The 20,532-nt window shown below is 43.8% G+C and overlaps 2 long non-coding RNA genes across 2 annotated transcripts in view; one reads left to right on the forward strand and one right to left on the reverse strand.

The window, feature by feature from the left end:
* LOC144331230 (uncharacterized) overlaps positions 1-17,026 on the forward strand; it is a 40,621-nt gene extending 23,595 nt beyond the window's left edge. The window contains exon 3 of the long non-coding RNA XR_013398211.1: positions 15,710-17,026. This is a non-coding gene — a long non-coding RNA (uncharacterized LOC144331230). The remainder of the gene's footprint in view (positions 1-15,709) is intronic.
* LOC144331232 (uncharacterized) lies at positions 16,498-20,174 on the reverse strand. Its single transcript, XR_013398220.1, has 3 exons — positions 20,042-20,174; positions 18,663-19,386; positions 16,498-16,558 (listed from the first exon to the last, which is right to left on the reverse strand). It is a non-coding gene; the product is annotated as an uncharacterized LOC144331232 (long non-coding RNA).
* Between the last annotated feature and the right edge of the window lie 358 nt (positions 20,175-20,532).

Genomic DNA, 20,532 nt, shown 5'->3' on the forward strand with positions numbered 1-20,532 from the left:
AGGGAAAAATGCTGCAAATAAAATCAAAAGATTCATAAGTCAGGGATATTCTTTATAATTCATAAGCCCTATAAGCATAGGGCTAATTTCATTAATTTATATAAAGAAATATTAGGGCCAGGCATAGTGGCTCACACCTATAATCCCTATGCTCCAGGAGGTCAAGGAGCTCAACACCAGCCTGGGCAACATAGTGAGACCCCATCTCTACAAAAAATGTTTTTTAATAAGTTAGCGTGGTAGTGACCACCTATAGTTCTAGCTACTTGGAAGACTGAACTGGGAGGATCACTTGAACCCAGAACTTGAGGTTACAGTGAGCTATGATTACATCATTATACTCCAGCCTGAGCAACAGAGCAAGACCCTGTCTCCAAAAACAAAAATGAAAAAAGAAATACTAAAGACAACCTAATAAGGAAATGAACAAAGGATAGAAAGAGGTAGTTCACAAAAAGAGAACAAGAAAATGACCAAATATAAAGGGAAAATGTTCACACATACTAAATAGATGCAATTAAATAGATGTAAATTATAGGCCGGGGGCAGTGGCTCACGCCTGTAACCCCAGCACTTTGGGAGGCTGAGGCAGGAGGATCACTTGAGCCCAGGAGTTTAAGACCAGACTGGGCAACATAGCAAGACTCTACAAAAAAATTTTAAAATTAGCCGAGTATGGTGGTGTAGCTGTAGTCCCAGCTACTTGGGAGGCTGAGGTGGGAGGCTCACCTGAGCCTGGGAGATCGAGGCTGCAGTGAAACATGATTGTGCCACTGCACACCAGCCTGAGAGACAAACAAAGACCCTATCTCAAAACTGAAAACAAAAAATTAAAACGACAAGATACCATTTTTGCCTATCAGATTGGCAAATTTTTTAAGGTTTGGAAATTCCTGGAGTTGACAACCTATGAGAAAATAGGCATTCTCAAATATTCTTTATAGGGGCAAAAATCAGTACAAACTTTTTGGAGAGCAACTATGCAGTAACTATTATTTGAAATACAAATATCAGCCGGGCGCAGTGGCTCACGCCTGTAATCCCAGCACTTTGGGATGCTGAAGTGGGCAGATCACGAGGTCAAGCGATCGAGACCATCGTAGCCAACTTGATGAAACCCCATCTCTACTAAAAATACAAAAATTAGTTGGGTGTGGTGGCGGGCACCTATAATCCCAGCTACTCAGGAGTCTGAAGCAAGAGAATCACTTGAACCTGGGAGGTGGAGGTTGCAGTGAGCTGAGATCATGCCACTGCACTCCAGCCTGGACAACAGAGTGAGACTCCGTCTCAAAAACAAACATACAAAACAAAACAAGAAAACAGATATCCTGGTCAGGCTCAGTGGCTCACGCCTGTAATCCTAGGACTTTGGGAGGCCAAAGCAGGTGGATTGCTTGAGCTCAGGAGTTCGAGACCAGCCTGGGCAAAAACGCTGCCTCTACAAAAAAAAATAAAAGTTAGCCAAGTGTGGTGGCATGCACTTGTAGTCCCGACTACTCAGGAGGCTGATGTAGGAGGATCACTTGAGCCTGGAAGGCTGAGGCTGCAGTGAGCAAAGATCATGCCACTATACTCCACCTTGGGTGACAAAGCGAGACCCTGCCAAAAAAAAAAAAAAGAAAGAAAGAAGGAAGGAAGGGAGGGAGGGAGGAAGGGAGGGAAGGAGGGAAAGAGAGAGAGAGGAAAGAAGGAAGGAAGGAAGGAAGGAAGGAAGGAAGGAAGGAAGGAAGGAAGGAAGGAAGGAAGGAAGGAGGGAAGGAAGGAAGGAAGGAAGGAAAAAAAAATAAAAGAATATTCAATGTGCCTTCATGGTCATCCACCAACATGCACAGAGCAGCAAAATAAATTTTGCTGGGACTACAGGCACGTGCCACAACACCTGGCTAATTTTTGTATTTTTTGTAGGGATGGGATTTTGCCATGCATGTAGCCCAGGCTGGTCTTGAACTCCTGGACTCAAGCAATCCATTTGCTTCGGCCTTCCAAAGTACTGGGATTACAAGCGTGAACCACTGTGACCAGCCAAAACTTCCCTTTCATCATGTCATTTCCCTCTGAAAAATCTCAACAATTCTCCCTTGCCTGTTACAGCAAATCTAGCTTTCAAAGTCTTAGATAATCAGGTCTCCACCTATGTTTCCCTACTCTCCAATTCCAGTCCTGCTGTCCAGCATTCCTTTTCACTCTCCACCTTATCTGTCCCCAGCCATGCCAGTTGCTGCCTCCATACTTTTGCCTGTCGATCCCCAGATCTGGGTCACACCTCTGTGGCTACTCAAATCCTACCAATTGTTCAGTTTCACTACTTCAGTGAAACCCTTCTTGATTTCTTTTTTTCTATAAGTTTTTCCAATTATAAATTCTATGGTGCTAAACCCCACGATGAGTGTTTCACTTATACGTTATTTATAAATTATAACTGTAAATTTATAATTGTTTTGCATATATTTATTTATTTAAAAGCACTTAAGCACTTACTATTTTAATTACTTTACAAATATTAACTCATTTGATTTTCTTTTTTTTTTTTTTTTTTGAGGCGGAGTCTCGCTCTGTCGCCCAGGCTGGAGTGCAGTGGCTTGATCTCGGCTCACTGCAAGCTCCGCCTCCCGGGTTCCCGCCATTCTCCTGCCTCAGCCTCCCAAGTAGCTGGGACCACAGGCGCCGCCACCACGCCCGGCTAATTTTTTTGTATTTTTAGTGGAGACGGGGTTTCATTGTGTTAGCCAGGATGGTCTCGATCTCCTGACCTCGTGATCCGCCCGTCTCGGCCTCCCAAAGTGCTGGGATTACAGGCTTGAGCCACCGCGCCCGGCCAGCCTCATTTGATTTTCATAATGACCTTTTGAAGTATTATCATTTCCATTTTAAGTGAGGAAATCAAAGTGCAGAGACGTTAAGTAACTTGCCCAAGGTCATACCGTAAGTAGCAGGATTCACACCCTGACAGTCTGACTCTACAATCATGCTCATAATCATGCATGTAATAAGAATATACAATTCTGCCTTTTGATTGCTCAAATGGATTAATTATATGATGAGGTCCTTGGCAGGGGACTCCCATTTCTTCTCTTGAGAGCTTCATATCATGTATTTAAAAGTCTTATCAACTGCCTGGAGTTTTCTAGGTTTCATTTTCATGGGAGGCTGATACTTCTAGCTCTGGGAATGGACTTGCGGTTAGGATGCTGGACATTAAATCAAGCATGGTTCCCTTGAACTTGCTAGCTGTCTCCTTTCTATTTGAACCTCCCATCTTTCTTCCATAGATGGGCCACACCAATCCCTTTGCTGACTTTAGTCCTCCCCTCTGGCTTCCCTCACTGATTTTCAGGAGCTCACAGTGAGTCCTATGGCCACGAGAGGGCGAGATGGACCTCAGCGCCTCCATTGGGAAGATTCGCCGAGTTACACAAGAGCAAAAGGCAGTATTTCATTTACCCATCCCAGCTCTAGTCCCTCCACCCTGCATTTGATCCACATTGAGTCCTTCCCAGGAACAATGGGGAAATGGACAGTTTTAAAAGTCAGATGGCTCTGGGTTCGAACCTTGACACTACCACTTACTATGTCACCACTTAAACAAATTACTAAAGCTTTCTGAGCTCATGGCTAACACTGAACACTTACTATATGGCAAACACAATTCTAAATACTTTACCTACATGAACTTGTCCAATCTTCACAGCTGTAGAGGAGATGCTATATTGTCATTTTACAGATGGGGAAATTGAGGCACAGAAAGGTGAAATAACTTACCTAATGACACATAGCTAGCAAGGTGTAATCTAGCCAACTTTTGTAGCACTGTCATGAAGATAAAAAGAAGTAATATGTATAAAACACCTAACATATGGAGGTACTCTGTTAATATTCCCCTTGTATTAATTAGGATTCAGTTTGGCTTCAAAAAACAGAAAATTTGGCCAGGCATGGGGGCTCATGCTTGTAATCCCAGCACTTTGGGAGGCCAAGGCAGGTGAATCACTTGAGGTCAGGAGTTCAAGACCAGCCTGACCAACATAGTGAAACCCCATCTCCACCAAAAAAAAAAAAAAAAAATAGCTGGGCATGGTGGTGGACATCTGTTGTCCCAGCCACAAGGGAGGCCAAAGCAGAAGGATCCCTTGAGCCAGGAGGTCGAAGCTGTTTGCACCATTCTATTCCAGCTTATATTTCTCGCTGTTAGACTATGAGTAAATGAGGCCTGAGAACACTTTCTTTCTTTCTTTTTTTTTCGAGACAGAGTCTCACCCTGCTGCCCAGGCTGGAGTGCAAGGGTGTGATCTCAGCTCACTGCAATCTCCACCTTCTGGGTTCAAGCAGTTCTCATGCCTCAGCCTCCCAAATAGCTGGGATTACAGGTGCACACCACCATGCTCAGCTAATTAGTAGAGAAGGAATTTTGCCATGTTGCCCAGGCTGGCCTTGAACTCCTGAGCTCAGACAATCTGCCTGCCTTGGCCTCCCAAAGTGCTAGGATTACAGGCGTGAGCCACTGTGCCCAACCTGAGGACATGTTTTTTTATTGGTGTGTTTCAAGTGTGTTATGTGGTTTCTGGCCAATAATTGATACTCGGTGAATAGTTGTCAGGTAATAACTGAATTGTTTTCAACTTTTGGACTATCAGGAGAGTAGAGACTCTTTCTTGTCTATCCCCTGTCTAACAATAAAAGGTTTGAGAAAGACCGGACGCGGTGGCTCACGCCTGTAATCTCAGCACTTTGGGAGGCTGAGACGGCCCAGACTCCTGGGCTCAAGTGATCCTCCCGCTTCAGTCTCCCAAAGTGTTGGGATTACAGGCATGAGCCACTGTGTCCAGACTAGAAATAGCTATTCTTTACCCAACAATTATGATGCTCATGGAAGAAGGGGTGCTTCACCAAACAAAGGGAAATCAAGAAAGCTTTCACAAATGAAGAAACATTAAATGGAGAGCAAAAAGACTAGTGGGAATAAGCCCAGTGAGGACTCACAAGTCCAAGGCAAGGAAGCATGGCAGTGCATGGAGTGCTAAGGGAGTGGTGAGGAGGTCTGCAAGACTGGGGCACGGGATGCCCATGGCACAGTGGGGAGGCGAGGCCTAGGAGATGGGAAGGGACTAGATCGTGAATGGTCTTACAGGCTTTCTATGACAACAGTTTAAACTCAATCCTGTAAGTGATAAGGAACTATTGAAGAGTAACATGGTGAGAGTCACAGGCTAGATGGAGGTGGAGGATGTGAGGTTAGCAGTAGGGACCCCTGTTATGAGGCTACTTTGATGCTTAAGTAGGAAATGGTAAACTAAGGCATGGTGGGGAGGATACAAAGAAAAGCCAGAATCTGAGAGAAATGAGCACAGTAAATACAGGCAACATTTGTCCTCCTGGCTTTTGCAGCCAAAGCCTTTTGGACTGTAACTAACGCCAGCAGCTGGCAATCTTCTCCAGACTTGATGAAAGTAGCATGGATATACGTTCTGCAGCTCAACCTCCCCTTGGGCACTTAGTCCTCTCTTCCATTTCACACATTATCCTGTGCTTGTGAGTGTGCAAGCTAAGCATGCCAGAGACTTCTAGTGTTCACCAACGTCTGTGTTCTCCTCTTTTCCCATTTCATATAGCTAGATCACATTTCCAGTTTCTGCTATAGTTAGATGTGACCATGAGATTGAGTTCTAGTGGAACAAATATGAAGGAATGTAACATATACTAGTGCTTCTCAAACTGTATGTGGTGAAGAACAAGATTTTTTCCTTGTAATGCATTATGGGCCAAAATTTTTGTAAAATACGCTAAAAATGAGCTAATGGAACTACAAAATAAAACAAAATCAAATAAAGACATTAGAAAATAAAGCCCAAATTGCTTTTTCAATTTTTTTGTTTGTTTGTTTCAGACAGGGTCTCGCTTTGTCACCCAGGCTGGAGTAAAGTGGCATGATCTCAACCTACTGCAACCTCTGCCTCCCAGGCTCAAGCCTCCAGAGTAGCTGGGACTGTAGGCATGTGCCACCATGCCTGGCTAATTTTTTTTTTTTTTAGACTGTCTCGCTCTGTCACTCAGGTTGGATTGCAATGGTGTGATCTCAGCTCATTGTAACCTCTGCCTCCCAGGTTCAAGCCATTCTCCTGCCTCACCCTCCCAAGTAGCTGAGATTACAGGTGCTTGCCACCATGCCTGGCTAATTTTTGTATTTTTAGTAGACTGGGTTTCACCATGTTGGTCAGGCTGGTCTCTAACTTCCTGAACTCAAGCAATCCACCTGCCTCAGCCTCCCAAAGTGCTGGGATTACAGGCATGAGCCACTGCACCTGGTCAGAGCCACCACACCTGGCCAAAATGTTTATATTTTTTGTAGAGATGGGGTTTTGCCATGTTGTCCAGGCTGGTCTTGAACTCCTGAGCTCAGGTGATCTGTCCTCCTTGGTCTTCCAACATGCTAGGATTACAAGCGTGAGCCACTGCACCCAGCCAATAATTTTTAGTGAAGAATTTCTGAAGGTGAGATTTTGGTAGAAGATAAATCAAGGTAGCAGGGCCCTGTCCCATGGCCAGATGGCTTTGGTGACCAAGAAGACCTAAACTCCTGATAGTTGTCTCCTATCCAGTAGTAACAGGATACTTAGCAGGGTTGGGGTTAAACCTTCCTTGCCTTCAAATTTATTCTCTCCAATATTAGCAGGCCCAACTTAGTCTTCAGTGATTTGAAATAGCACCTCTGACATCCTTTTTCAGAAACAGTAATGGGGGAAATATTTTGGACCAAGCTGAGGTACTGTCCATAGGAAACTAAGAAATTTTTTCAGCCTAAGGCAGGCCTGAATCAACTGCTTTTTTGTGTGTGTGTGTGCCCCGTCCCCCCACCCGCCTTTTTTTTTTTAAGTCAGGGTCTCACCATGTTTCTCAGGCTGGCCTTGAATTCCTGTGCTCAAGCAATCCTCTTGCCTCTTGCCTCAGCCTCCCAAAGTGTTGAGATTACAGGTGTGAGCCACCATGCCCATCCAATCAAACTACTTTTAAATAAAATTGTAAAATGATGCTGAATTAGATAGAAACAATGTTGCAAATCCTATAATTTAGAACAGTAAAAAGTGTCTTTTTATTATCTAACTTTATTTTTTTTTTGGAGAAAGAGTCTCGTTCTGTTGCCCAGCCTGGAGTGCAGTGGTGTGATCTTGGCTCACTGCACCCTCTGCCTCCTGGATTCAAAAGATTCTCCTGCTTTAGTCTCCCGAGTAGCTGGGATTACAGGTGCCTGCCACCATGCCCAGCTAATTTTTGCATTTTTAATAGAGATGGGGTTTTCACCATGTTGGCCAGGTTGATCTCAAACTCCTGACCTTAGGTGATCTGCCCGCCTCAGCCTCCCAAAGTGCTGGGATTACAAGCGTCAGCCACCACACCCGGCCAAGATTACCTGACTTTTTAAGCTGAATGATGAAGAATCATAAACAGAGAAAAAGAAAGGAAATTTAATTGACTTTTTACATTACCATAGAAAAAAATTACCCTATGTTTACAGATTTGGTCCTGTGGCCAGACCATATTTAAGGGAAGAGTTATTTATTTATTTGTTTGTTTATTTGAGTCAGAGTCTTGCTCTGTCACCCAGGCTGGAGCACAATGATGCAATCTCAGCTCACTGTAACCTCCGCCTCCCAGGTTCAAGCAATTCTCCTGCCTCAGCCTCCTGAGTAGCTGAGATTACAGGCACCCACCACCATACCCGGCTAATTTTTGTATTTTTAGTAGAGATGGGGTTTCACCATATTGGCCAGGCTGGTCTCTTGGTCAGGCTGGTCTCAAACTCCTGACCTCGTGATCTGCCCACTTTAGCTTCCCAAAGTGCTGGGATTACAGGCATGAGCCACCATGCCCAGCGGGAAGAGTTATTTAATATAATGTTCTCTTAGTCCCTGTTTTTCAAGTTGTACTTAATTTCCAGGCCGCTTCCAAGAAAAAGGTGATGAATTTTGGGTAGGGTGGTTTCCCTCATGTCTTAAAATTGGCAATGCTGTTCTCTATGCTGCTCCTGTCTTTTCCTCTGATTGCACTATTTGTTAACACAGGTTGAAACATTTCATCTATCATCTTTGCCTCACTTCTGGGGGTTCTGAATCAGAGTTTTTTAGTGATGGTTCCTGAGAACTAAAGGTCTTTTAAATTCTTGTTGTCTCTTTAATATTAGAGCATCTATTTCTTTGTCATAGAAACTTTATGACCCTTTACCAATGGTGAGTTCAATTTTTTTCTTATATTCCTACAGTCTGAAGGCAGTGAGTTCAGTTTTTTTTAATACTTTTTAAAAATACAAAATGTTAATTGTGAAAAAAAAAGTTAAGCCTTTTAAAAATATATATATGGAATCTCACTCTGTCACCCAGGCTGGAGTGCAGTGGCGTGATCTCAGCTCACTGCAACCTCCACCTCCCGGGTTCACTGTCTCAGCCTCCTGAGTATCTGGGATTACAGGTGGCTGCCACCATGCCCAGCTAATTTTTGTAATTTTAGTAGAGATGAGGTTTCACCATGTTGGCCAAGCTGGTCTCGAACTCTTGGCCTCAAGTGATCTGCCTGCCTCGGCTTCCTAAAGTGCTGGGATTACAGGCATGAGCCACCGCACCCAGCTCCAATTTTTAAATTTTAGATTCAACAATTACTCCATCAAAATTGCTATAAAACTTTTTTTTGAGACGAAGTTTCAATCTTGTTGCCCAGGCTGGAGCGCAGTGGTGTGATCTTGGCTCACTGCAACCTGCGTCTCCTGGGTTCAAAGCGATTCTCCTGCCTCAGTCTCCTGAGTACCTGGTACTACAGGCGTACACCACCACATCCAGCTAATTTTTGTATTTTTGGTAGAGATGGGGTTTATCATGTTGGCCAGGCTGGTCTTTAACTCCTGACCTCCAGTGATCCACCCACCTCAGCCTCCCAAAGTGCTGAGATTACAGGCGTGAGCCACTGCGCCTGGCCCCAGATTGCTATAAAGCTTTCTAAAGGTTTACTTTCCATTTCTATTCTTACATTGTCAAGTACCAGTAACAAACTATTTGCAAACCAACACCAATCTGTGGAGCCCACTTCGAGGGATGTACCCTACTTCTAGGCCCATAAAAATTTCCCACATATGTTCTTCCATGCCTTTTGCATGACAGGCCTTCATATCCTGAATTCCTGAAATAGCTGCATGGAGGAGAAGTGCCCTGCCACCCAAAGGGCAAGAAATAAATGTCTATTATATCTGAGTCATTATTCTTTTTTCTTTTTTCTCTTTTTTCTGTTTTTTTGAAACAGAGTCTCGCTCTGTCACCTAGACTGGAATGTAGTGGCACGATCTCAGCTCACTGTAACCTCAACCTCCTGGGTTCAAGTGATTCTCCTGCCTCAGCCTCCTGAGTAGCTGGGATTACAGATGCCGGCCACCACACCCAGCTAATTTTTTTGGATTTTTAGTAGAGACAGGGGTTTCGCCATGCTGGCCAGGCGGGTCTCAAACTCCTGACCTCAAGTGATCCTCCCACCTTGGCTTCCCAAAGTGCTGGGATTACAGGTGTGAGCCACCACACCCGGGCAAGCCATTATTCTTATTTGAGTCTATTTGTTATGGCAATTAATCTATCCTAACTAACATGCTGCTACTGTTTCTTTCACAAGAGTAATTCTATTCAGAAAGAGCTCAGTAAATCTCTGAAGTGAGAGATTAAGAACAAGTTGTTGGAATGGAATGTGGTAAACAGGCTCTGGATATTCACAGAGCAATGGTCAAAGCTAGGAAAAATGTTTCAGCGTGGGTGATACCTTAATACTAAAGTGTTTCTGTAGTTGGTTTAAGTCTGCAGAGTCTCATTTCAAGATAAGATTCCATTTGGGAAAACGTCGGAAGGCTTCTCTTAGATTAAAATAGTATAGAAGAAGATGTATATGGAGCTGTCTTGTATGCAGTATCTGCTCAACAAATGTTGATTCTGAATCTGAATGCCCAAGCCTTACCGGAGGGAGGCCCTCCCTTGGACCAGACCTGGGATGGGGGGTCTTTTCTCCACAGAGACATGTTTTCTAGGCTAAAACCCTCCCTCATTTGTTTTGTATTGGTGTCTACCATGCCTTGGCAGCAAGAAGTCCTTCTTGAATTGTAACTTCCTTTCTTCCTTCTGTAATTTCAGGATGTCTCCTTGCTTTCAGCGGAGGTAGAAGGAGTGCTGGCACCTGGCAGAGTTGTCTATGTCAGAGACAGAAACAGAAAAATGAGTACACAGGGGGTCATAAATCCACCTTCTCAGAACTAAAAGAAAACAGCCCATATGGCTAGATTGGCTGTTCTTTCAAGGAAGAGAACTGGTCCTCCAAAGGAACTGTGTTAAGTTAAGGAAACTGCCTGCTTTCAGCACTCCAAAAGTTTATTTAATTAGGTATTTCATTTATTTATTGACCTCCACAGACACTGAATAATTAACTTGCCTCACGGCTCTACTGCCAGCAGGCAGAAATTTGCCTAAGAGAGGAAGGGCTGTGGTGAGAGCCTGGGTTCTTCTGACTTGTTTCAAATCACCACATGACCCTTTCTAAGTGACTACACCGTTTTCTCCCTATAAAATGTGAAGGGGATTGTTTTCCTCCTTCTAGGACACTATATGCATTTTTCTAAAGAAGCTCTGCAACCTACAAAAAAAGTTAACTGAAGACCATGCTGAAGTAAAAAGCATCTTAATTTAATCCTGATAAAAGGTCAAGCTTTTTTTTTTTTTTGAGACAGAGTCTCACTCTGTCACTCAGGCTGCAGTGCGGGCTGGAGTCTCACTCTGTCACTCAGGCTGGCATGATCTTGGCTCACTGCAACCTCCACCTCCCAGGTTCAAGCAATTCTCCTGCCTCAGCCTCCTCAGTAGCTGGGACTACAGGCGTGCACCACCACACCTGGCTAATTTTTGTATTTTTAGTGGAGATGGGTTTTCACCATGTTGGCCAGTCTGGTCTTGAACTCCTGACCTCAAGAGATCCACCCACCTTGGCCTCGCAAAGTGCTGGAATTATAGGTGTGAGCCACCACGCCTGGCCAAGTTCTTTTTATTATTTTTATTTTTATTTATGTGTTTATTTATTTTGAGACAGAGTCTCGCTCTTGTCCCCCAGGCTGGAGTGCAATGGCGTGATCTCGGCTTACTGCAACTGCTGCCTCCTGGGTTCAAGCGATTCTCCGCCTCAGCCTACTGAGTAGCTGGGACTACAGGTGCCTGCCACCACGCCCAGCTAATTTTTGTATTTTAAGTAGAGATGGGTTTTCACCATGTTGGCCAGGCTGGTCTCGAACTCCTGACCTCAGGTGATCTGCCTGCCTCGGCCTCCCAAAATGCTGGCATTACAGGCGTGAGCCACCGTGACCGGTGCTCTTTTGATTTTTAAATGAAGAATTTGGAACTCAGAAGTAAATAAAGAATGAATTTCTAAATCTATTTAAATTCTATATTAAAATAAACTAAAGCAGGGAGAAGAGAAAGTAAAGATGGAAGAAAAGAAAATGGAAAGCAAGTACAAGGGAAGAAAGAAAAAAGAAATTCAGATGATAAGAGACTGATAGGTGATAAGAGGAAGGAGCTGGGGAGGAAAGTAAGAGGCAGAAAAAAGAGAGTGAAAGGGAGAAGCGAGAAGAACTAAACTCAGTGAGCAGAACCTTTGGGCTGGGTGCTTTATGTACATCATCTCACACTTGTCCAATGTGTTCATCACATATTTAAGGTTTTAAACAGAGGGATGACATGATCTGAAGGGGGTTTTTAAAAGCTCACTTTATCTGCAAATAGGGGCAGGGATAGATGCAGGCAGACAATTTCGGAAGCTGTTGTGCAAGTCTAGGAGACAGATAATCTGGATTAGATTAGAGTCATGGCAGGTAGGATGCAGAGAAGCAGAGAGAATTGTGAGATTTTAGGAGGAAAAACTGGAGGAACTAAGCCCCTTTTATATGCTCTCATTGTGGGATGAGTGTACTTTTCTCATCATAGCCTTTATTACATTTAATTAAAATTATCTAGTCTGGGCCACATGGTGAAAACCCATCTCTATAAGAATTAGTTGGACATGGTGGTGCCCGCCTGTAGTCCCAGCTACTGGGGTGGGGCGTTGGGGAGGTTAGGTGGGAGGATCGCTTGAGCCCAGGAGGTGGAGGCTGCACTGAGCCTGCACTCCAGCCTGGGAGAGTGAGAATTTGTCTTAAAAAAAAAAAAAAAGAAAAGAAAAGAAAAGAAAAGAAAAGAAATTATCTGTTTACCTGTTTACAAATTACACATCTGTATTTCTCTCTAGACATGGACTGCCCAGTATGGTAACCGTTAATCACATGTAGCTTTTGAGTACCTGAAATGTGGCTAGTGCAATGTGAGATTTGCTGTAAGTAAATTCGAGAAACTTAATTCAAAACAAAGAATGTAAAATAATTTGTTAATAATTTCTAGTGGCTCACGCCTGTAATCCCTACACTTCAGGAGGCCAAGGCAGGTGGATCGCGTGAGCCCAGGAGTTGGAGACCAGTCTGGGCAACATGGGAAATCCTGTCTCTACAAAAAAAATACAAAAAATTAGCTGGTAGCACATGCCTGTGGTCTCAGTTACTCAGGAGGCTGAGGTGGGAGGAGCAGCTGAGCCCAGAAGGTTGAGGCTGCAGTGAACCATGATTGTGTCGCTGCACTCCAGCCTGGGTGACAGAGTGAAACTCTGTATCAAAAAAAAACAAAAACAAAAACAAAAAACAACAATAAAACTATATTGATTATGTATTAGGATAATATTTTAGATATATTTGGTGAAATAAAATATATTAACATTAATTTTATCAGTTTTTAAATTTCTTAATGTGGCTACTAGAAAATTTTAAATTATATGTGTGGCTCTCATTACATTCCTACGGAATGGCACTGTTACAGATTATAAGAACTGAGGAATCTCTAAGGCCTTGTACTCAATAAATATGCATTAAGTGAATAAATAAATTGTAATCAGCCAGGGCACATTCAATTTCTGACTACAGATATACATTAATGATATCTTTTCACGTCAATGTTGCTATTTTCATAAAACAGAATGTACTTTCTGTACCAACTAGACTCAAACATTCGCCAAAATCTGGCCAAAAATTTTAGAATACTTCCACAATTTATCTACAAATGTCTCTACAGGGATATTTGTCTTCTTATAGATGTGGTTCACTTTAGGCTAAGTTACTTGTTCTAGGAATGAAATGGCATAGATATAGCATGATAACTGAGAACCATTTTTTTTTTTTTTTTTTTTTTTTTGAGACGGAGTCTCGCTCTGTCGCCCAGACTGGAGTGCAGTGGCGCGATCTCGGCTCACTGCAAGCTCCACCTCCCGGGTTCACGCCGTTCTCCCGCCTCAGCCTCCGAGTAGCTGGGACTACAGGCGCCCGCCACCACGCCCGGCTAGTTTTTTGTATTTTTAGTAGAGACGGGGTTTCACCATGTTAGCCAGGATGGTCTCGATCTCCTGACCTCGTGATCCACCCGCCTCGGCCTCCCAAAGTGCTGGGATTACAGGCTTGAGCCACCGCACCGGCCTTTTTTTTTTTGCCCTCAGGCTGGAGTGCAGTGGCGCCATCTCGGCTCACTGCAAGCTCTGCCTCCCGGGTTCACGCCATTCTCCTGTCTCAGCCTCCCAAGTAGCTGGGACTACAGGCGCCCGCCGCCACGCCCGGCTAATTTTTTGCATTTTTAGTAGAGAAGGGGTTTCACCGTGTTAGCCAGGATGGTCTTGATCTCCTGACCTCGTGATCCGCCCACCTCGGCCTCCCAAAGTGCTGGGATTACAGGCGTGAGCCACTGCGCCCGGCGAGAACCATCTTAAGGTGTGCATTTTAAAAGCAACAGCTAAAGCGTGAAACAATACCTACACATCAAAATCAGTGGAGCTCTTCCAAAATTGTGACTTCATTTTCACCAAATAGTTCAGCACCTTGTCAACGTCTGTGCTTCTATTGAGCTCAGGGTGGGTAAGCAAAAGGAAATGAGTCCAGTGCCTGGCTGACTCAGTTGTCACGGCCAGTTCTCATCTCAAGACCTGCATGTCTTAGAATGCATCAGCACTGCTCTTGTATTACTCCCCTGCAGCTTTACATATACTGTGCTCAGCTATCACATCATATCAGTAAGCAAGTACACTCTTATGAGTCAGTAGGGGTCTGGCATGTTGTATCTCTCAGAACCCTGTTAATTAATTCTCTGAAGTCTTCAGTCTAAGGAAACAGCTCAGTAAATCTCTTCAACAAGTTTCCACCATTTAGCCGTCTGACGGCATTAAAATAAACTAGATCTCCATGTTCTGCTTCAGCCTTTTCCAAGCATACTAAAAACTGAATATGGCCCAGGGCAGACACACAAGAAACCCAGTCTCAATGCCTCCATCAAATCATGTGATTTGCAGAGCTTCCAGCACACATTTTCCTAATGAATGATGTAATGGAAGCTGGGGCCCCCTAATCGCTTTTGACGTGAATAACTTGAATAACATGTAGAAATCTTTCTTCCCGTGATCTGTGTCAAATGAGCTTAGCTTTTCCATACTTAGACAAACTTTTCAAGTTCCATCTTGACAAGAGGTTAGGTCCTACTAGCTAATTAGGCACACTTTTTCCCCTGAAAATTTTAAGTGATCCACAATCCAAGGTCAAGGGAGCCTGCATCTGGTAAAAGGGCTGCAGGAGGGACACTTCCACACAAAGCTTCACTGATGAAATGAAATCACTGCGCTGGAGTCCCCATCCTGGTCTTTTCTCTGTGTATACTACAGTATGGGACGTGGCACCTTCATTCATTCAACTAATATTTCTTAGTGTTCACCATGTGCAAAGCCCTTTGGAAGATATCAAGATAAATAATACTAACAGCTATCATTTAATGAGCCTCTTACATCCTAAATCCTTTTAAATGCACAACACCAAAAGGAGATTAACTCCCTTTCACTGAAGAATAAAACTGGGTCCCTATATTTAAGGAGTTTATATTTACAAAGATTTCTGGTATATAGCACGGTACAGACTATATGTATATGAAATCCTAACTGCCGTTTGTAATGAAATTAACAAGTACATCAGATTGTTTAATTTGTTGTACTCAACAGCATTCTGAGCTAAGAACTTCCCAAATGTTTGTTGACAGGGCCAACTAGGAGACAGCGAGAGGTTGTTTTCTATCTACGCTAAGAACACAGCAAAAAAATACTTAAAATGAGTTCAATAAAGCAAAATTTCCAAAATCTTAATAAAGAGAAGCTCGTAAATTACTTTCCACTGACATTTTTAAATAATATGAATTAAACCTGGGCTGAGCTAAGTATAATTTTACCCACTTGAAGCAGGGACATGTATTAGAATGAAATAAAACAACTCCAAGTCATCACCTACAGAAATGTTCATCACTCATCAGGGTGATGTCTTGGGGAGTAGGCCTCCATTTGGCAAAATTACCAGCACACCAAAATCTTATTCTGGAGTCAAGTGAGACCAGAAGCCAGAGCCTGGGAGCCTGATCTTGGGCCCCGTTAAAATGTTATTTACATCTAAACTGATTTGAGAGAGAAAAAGGAAGTAGGAAAAACTATATTTTAAACATCACTAAATATTTTTATTATCATTAAATATTATTAAATATATATATAATAATATCATTAAATATTATCATTAAATATTAACATCATTAAATATTTTTCCCTCCAGGTCACTTCATTTTCTGCACTCCTACTATGGCTCCCTTAACTCCGTCTGAGGCCAAGAGATCATGATGACAAAGAGAAATGGTCAATAAGAAAAGGCGGCTCCTGAAAACCCAAGCCCACTCGAGGGTTCAGGAGACCTCGAATCCCACCCTACAGAGCCTCGCCTCTCCCTCCCGGGTTGCCGGCGGCAGCAGAGGAGCGCAGGGCGGACACTGCCCTTTTCTGGTCCGGTGCTCTTCACCCTCGCTTCCCAGTGCCTCCTGCCGCCCCGCGGCCTCCACACCGACGCGCCGCGGGCCCCGGTGCGTTCGCGGCTCCAGCTGTCCCTTCCCGGTATACCCACCCACCCGCACGTCCAACGCCCTTTTTCCTGAAAAGTTTCTAGACGGTAGGGACTATTTTCTTCTAATGTAACCTTCCACCAAACTGGAGGGAAAAGTTACCCAAGGCCAGAGAAGGGCTGGGGACGTGGGAGGGACCCAGGAGAGCCCTGGTTCTAAAAACAGAGGTCTCTTTCCTTGAAAATTAGTAACTGGGCCCCCAAGCCAGAGTTTTGTTTGTTGGATTAATTGGTCAAGGTGCACGTTGAAGCTAAATATCTTAAATGGAGATTTTTTAAAAACTGGATATAAAATAGACTCCACTAGACAAATGGTGCTTGTCTTCAGACCTTGCAGTTCTTTCTATTGATTCTCATGTTATCTATCCCTCCCTACCCCGGGCTCCCACGTCATGAGGTGCACGTGTAGGGAAATCCAGGTCACCTGAGAATGACTTCATAAACCCTAGAGGCAGAAGTCAAATCTAGAAACTGCTCTTTGAGGCAGTTTGCTGAATTCTATTCTGTATTCTGGAAAGGAAAGCTAACCCACAGAAATAGTTAATGATTGGGATAATCCACTAGACCTTCTTTTTCAAATCGTGGGTGGCAAAATCAGTTTGACAAGCAGTATTAGGAAAGAAGGAGAGGACGGAATGAAGGAAGGAAGGACTGGGCACAGTGGCCCAAGCTGTAATCCCTGCACTTTGGGAGGCCGAGGCAAGGGGATCACTTGAGGCCCCAGGTTGGAGACCAGACTGGGCAACATAGGGAGATTCCGTCTCTACAAATAAAAATAAAATTAGCCGGGTGTTGTGGTGCACTTCTGTGGTCCCAGAGCTACTCCAGAGGCTGAGGCAGGAGGATTGCTTGAGGAGTTCGAGGCTGCAGTGAGCCATGTTTTAAGCCACTGCACTCCAGCCTGGGCAGTGGAGCAAGACACTGTCTCAAAAAAAAAAAAAAAAAGGTGTAATAAAATAAAAAGCTATCACATAGTGAGTATCAGTAGTCTTTCATGAAATCTGAATCATGAAAAAGTACTGTGTGTTTGTGTGTAACCAGTCAAGATGTAGAATATACTTTTTACTGTGGGTGGCTGTCAAAAAATGTTTAAAAACCACTGTGCTAGATAGTGGAAATTTTTAAGGCTGCTTAGATTGGAAAGGTTGAAAAGTCATTTAATTTATTCATCTGTACTTAGTATTTCATTTTAAAAATAGTACAGAGTTTAATTACCTTTCTTACTTATCATCTTCCCATCTCAACATTTCCTACTAATAATTTGTGAATAATTTGTCTCTTTCAAAGCTATTGTTTCAGTTAGGAAAGCTATAACTTAAAATACAAAGGCAATTCTGCCAAGTTCCCCTTGTTTTCTATGGCTCTTGTTCTATCCTGTCCCCTGGGCAGTGGACATATTACAAATGTGCCTGAAAGATCTGCCTCCAGTGCAGTCCCGGAGAAATCTGAGTTGCTGGAATATCATGTCATCAGATACCCCCATGGATCTATTTTACTTAATTTTAAAATTTGAATTTTTATTTATCTTTTTTCCCTTATTATTTATTTCTAAAATTTTATTCTCCCCTACAGGTTATATGAAAACCTGAAGCCTTTTTTTTTTTTTTTTTTTTTTGAGATGGAGTCTTGCTCTGTCGTCTAGGCTGGAGTGCAGTGGCGCAATCTCAGCCCACTGCAACCTCTGCCTCCCGGGTTCAAGCAATTCTCCTGTCTCAGACTCTTTAGTAGCTGGGATTACAGGCGCACGCCACCACACCTGGCTAATTTTTGTATTTTCAGTAGAGACAGGGTTTCACCATATTGGTCAAGCTGGTCTCAAACTCCTGACCTCAGGTGATCCACCCGCCTTGGCCTCCCAAAGTGCTGAGATTACAGGCATGAGCCACCACATCCAGCCAGAAAGCCCAAAGGTCTTGAATTGACTTTGTCCCTTCTCAAGTAGAGGAGCTCTCTGTCGTGCTAACAAGGACTCCAGTTTGTTACTGAAACTTTCTATCTTTACACCCATTCCTTCCCCCCATTACACACACTCCAAGCCAGCCATTTTCATTAGCTTAACATTTGGATTAAAAGGCCCAAATTGGGCCGTTTGCGGTGGCTCATGCCGGTAATCCCAGCACTTTGGGAGGCCGAGGCAGGTGGATCACTTGATGTCAGGAGTTCAAGACCAGCCTGGCCAACATGGCGAAAGGGGTTTAATAGAGATGGGGTCTCTATTAAAAATACAGAAGTTAGCTGGATGTGGTGGCGGGCACTTGTAATCCCAGCTGCTGGGTACTCCGGAGGCTGAGGCAGGAGAATCACTTGAACCCGTGAGGCAGAGGTTGCAGTGAGCCAAGAAGGTGCCACTGCACTCCAGCCTGGGTAACAAGAGCGAAACTCCATCTCAAAAAAAAAAAAAAAAAAAGAAAGCCTAAGTGTATGTGTGGGTGAGAGTGTTGATGGTTGGGAAACACTCCCCATTGTCAATAGTGACCCACTTGCTCACTCAGGATATTAATAACAACAACAAAAATGATAAAACAATAATAATAATATAACTAAAATAATAATTATTGACAGTTTTTAGTTTTTTGTTTTCTGTTTTTTTGAGACAGAGTTTTGCTCTTGTTGCCCAGGCTGGAGTGCAATGGCGCGATCTCGGCTAACCACAACCTCCACCTCTGTCTTCAAGCAATTCTCCTGCCTCAGCCTCCCGAGTAGCTGGGATTACAGGCATGCGCCACCACGTCAGGCATGCCTTGTACCCTCCTGTGGTGCGGCACATCAGATAAAAGTGTGAGTGAACTACAGTATGGCAGAAGGGGACCCTGAAGTCCCGCTTTCCTGGGGTGCTGTGAGGGAGAGCCACAGTGGCTGAGAAGTTTGCTGAAGGAGGCAGCCTTAGTGGGGCAAGGTGACACTGCAGTGAGGACTGCAGAGTGAACCACTCCAAGTTCAGAACCAAAGGGGCCCCTCAGACAAACTTAGAGGGACCTGTAGAGCCAAAGAGTTGAAAGGAGGTTGAGAGAGAGCCACGAGGCCTGGGCAACCTGAGTGGGGACCCCTCACAAGTTGTATCCACATGGTCTTGAACCACAAATTTCAACCGCGAACACCAGTGGGGCAAGCGGTAGGCAGATGGAGAAGGGGCATTGTCCCAGATGCCAGAAGAGTCAAAGAACATTCCACTTGGGGTCTCTGGATTCTTCTTGTTTCTTTATTTTTATTTATTTATTTATTTTGAGATGGAATTTCACTCTTGTTGCCCATGCTGGAGTGCAATAGCGGGATCTGGGCTCACTGCAACCTCCACCTCCCAGGTTCAAGCGATTCTCCTGCCTCAGCCTCCCAAATAGCTGGGACTACAGGCACACTCCACCATGCCCAGCTAATTTTGTATTTTTGGTAGAGACGGGGTTTCACCATGTTGGACAGGCTGGTCTCGAACTCCTGACCTCATATGATCCACTGCCTCAACCTCCCAAAGTGCTGGGATTACAGACGTGAGCCACCACACTCGGCCCTCTGGATTCTTCTTTATCATAATGTTGCACAAGCCATGCTTGTCCCCAATACAACTGGACACCACATTGGAGAAAAGCTGGAGAAAAGGATGAATGTCTGAGGATGTTGAGAAAACCAGGTGTTATTTTCCTAATGAGAATAAGCATTACATAAAGAGATTGTTTAAATTATTTGATGAGACTTAACTCTTTTTTTTTTTGCTAATCTTTAAATTATTTTAAAAAGATGATTATGAAATATTTAAAACCACAAGAAAAATTAAGAAGTAATATAAAGAATCTATAAACCTACCACTCAGTATAAAAAATGAAACATGGCCGGGCGCGGTGGCTCAAGCCTGTAATCCCAGCACTTTGGGAGGCCGAGACGGGCGGATCACGAGGTCAGGAGATCAAGACCATCCTGGCTAACATGGTGAAACCCCAACTCTACTAAAAAGTACAAAAAACTAGCCGGGCGAGGTGGCGGGCGCCTGTAGTCAGCTACTTGGGAGGCTGAGGCAGGAGAATGGCCTAAACCCGGGAGGCGGAGCTTGCAGTGAGCTGAGATCCGGCCACTGCACTCCAGCCTGGGCGACAGAGCGAGACTCTCTCAAAAAAAAAAAAAAGAAAGAAAGAAACATTACCAATACAGTTGAAACTTCCAGAGTATCATTCCGCAAATGCTGCTTTTATTAGGTCAAATGATATGAAACTGCTGATATTAGATTGTTTTTGACCCACAAAAAAGCCCAGTAATTTTACATGATTCAACCTAACGTTTTAGGTTTTTTGTTTTTGTTTTTGTTTTTTCGGTTTTTTATTTTTTTTTGAGACAGAGTCTCTTTCTGTTGTCTAGGCTGGAGTGCAGTGGTACAATCTCGGCTCACTGCATCCTCTGCCTCCCAGGTTCAAGCAATTCTCCTCTCTCAGCCTCCCGAGTAGCTGGGATAACAGATGCACGCCACTATGCCCGGCTAATTTTTGTATTTTTAGTAG

This window comes from Macaca mulatta, chromosome 1 (assembly GCF_049350105.2).
Source record: "Macaca mulatta isolate MMU2019108-1 chromosome 1, T2T-MMU8v2.0, whole genome shotgun sequence".
In the NCBI taxonomy this organism is placed as follows: domain Eukaryota; kingdom Metazoa; phylum Chordata; class Mammalia; order Primates; family Cercopithecidae; genus Macaca; species Macaca mulatta.